The sequence below is a fragment of the Pteropus alecto genome, unplaced genomic scaffold, assembly GCF_000325575.1.
Source record: "Pteropus alecto unplaced genomic scaffold, ASM32557v1 scaffold24, whole genome shotgun sequence".
Lineage (NCBI taxonomy): Eukaryota > Metazoa > Chordata > Mammalia > Chiroptera > Pteropodidae > Pteropus > Pteropus alecto.
Genome location: NW_006439192.1, coordinates 22,524,358 through 22,526,441, shown reverse-complemented (window position 1 = coordinate 22,526,441; position 2,084 = coordinate 22,524,358). Strand labels below are relative to the sequence as shown.

Genomic DNA, 2,084 nt, shown 5'->3' with positions numbered 1-2,084 from the left:
TCTGTTTTTATGCCAGTATACTGCTGTTTTGATTACTATAGCATTGTAATATAGTTTGACATCAGGTAGCATGATACCTCCAACTTTGTTCTTTCTCAAGATTGCTGTGGCTATTTGGAGTCTTTTGTGGTTCCATGTGAATTTTTTTTTTTTTTTTTAGGCAAGGCAACTCTTGGTTGACCTCACAGATTACAAGGACCTTATCAGCTTACAATCTCTTATTTTATTTTATTTTTTTATTATTTTTTTTACACCTACAACACCTGGTCTTCTTAGGTAGTCTCCCATTTAAGTACTAACCAGGCCCGACCTTGCTTAGCTTCAGAGATCAGACGGGATCAGTCTTATTCAGGGTGGCATGGCCATAGACTTGTGGTTCCATGTAAACTTTAGAATTGTTTTAGTTCTATGAAAAATGCCATTGGTATTTTGATAGGGATTGCATTGTATTTATTGATTGCTTTGTGTGGTATGGATATTTTAACAATGTTAATTCTTTCTATCCCTGAGCATGGCATATGCTTCCATTTATTTGTATCTTCAATTTCTTTCTTCAGTGTCTTATAATTTTCTGAATACAGGTCTTTTACCTTCTTAGTTAAATTTATTTCTAGGTATTTAATTAATTAATTTATTTTGATGCAATTTGAACCAAAATTCTAGAAGCATAGATACCTTGAGGTTATTTCTGGCTATATCAATCATTCATTCAATGTGCAGTATTAATTCTCTTACCTGCAGTGAAACGTTAGTCCTTAAGTACTTAATGTAATATAGGTAAAATTCAGGTATTCATCGTAATTTATTAGGATTTACAGGTTATCTACAATGAGACTTTTAATAAAAATTCCATCAGATTTGACAGGATATCTAAAGATAGAACATTTACTTTTCCTTATCTATAAATAACATTTTTTTCTGTGACAAATATCAAACATTAATCTAATCATAATCATTAGAATTGTCTCATTAAGGCAATATTTTAAATAAATCACATTTTAGGGAAGTACATAAATTAACTGAAAATGATAGTATGACCTATTAACAGTGTTTTGTGGTATGCCTATCTAACTTGTTTAATGTCAGAAAAATATTTTAAGGCCCAGTATTAGGATAGAAACACAGGGCAATAAATAATTGTATCAAATGAAAAGTTATTCTGTCATAAAATATTTTACCTCGATTTTCAGCTGGGCCTTAATAGTGCTTGACAAACATTCTGTGTGTCTCTAATCTCCTCAAGTTTTCCATTTTCCAACCCTAATTCTTGCCATTTTATTTTATTATTTTATTTTATATAACAAATGCTTACAGAGGATCACACATTGTTCAAAACAATTTACAAACCTGCTCCTGTTTGAAGATAAAAATAATAATGGTACTCTAAATTTAGGAATACTGAAGATATTAAAGTGTATTAATTTGAGGGGAGGGAAAAAATAACTAAAAACAGCTCAATTGTTTTTATGCCTCAAGAATAACACTTATTCATTATGGCCAGGGAAAATTCTATTTTTTTTTATGTTTATTTGAACAAAATATACAAAGAGTATGTCTATAATTCAGGCAATGGGTCAGAGAAATAGTACATATAAATATTTGAAATAGTAAAATGCGTCATAAAATAACTTGAAATATACTAAGGGTTTTTAATTTTAATATATTCTGCTTTTGAATAACACACCATAGTGTTACACATTTACATCATTATAATAACGTTGATATGAAAAATTATGTATCAGTTAAGATGTGGATATTTTGTATTATCATGTGTTTGTGCAGCCTGCCAATGACTAAAACAGGTTTGTCAGTTACATTATCTATCACAGGGTTTGTAGAGATATTAAAATATTGTATTATAGTTTTATAATTATGTAGAAATTAATAAAAATATTGCTGCTGGGGAAAAGCAAAAATGTCACAAACTTCATAAAATTGAGAAGAGTTATAAATCAGCAGGTATGCTGAGAACAGAGAATCTTTAGCCTTCATGAGTGGCTTCTTGGACTCAAGCCAGTTGAGTCTACATTCAATCAGGAGAGAAAAGAACAAAATTAAAACTATTGATGAAAGCTAAGCAATAA

The 2,084-nt window shown here is 29.8% G+C and overlaps 1 pseudogene; it reads right to left on the bottom strand.

The window, feature by feature from the left end:
• Positions 1–251: 251 nt before the first annotated feature.
• LOC112483387 lies at positions 252–370 on the bottom strand (annotated as a pseudogene).
• Between the last annotated feature and the right edge of the window lie 1,714 nt (positions 371–2,084).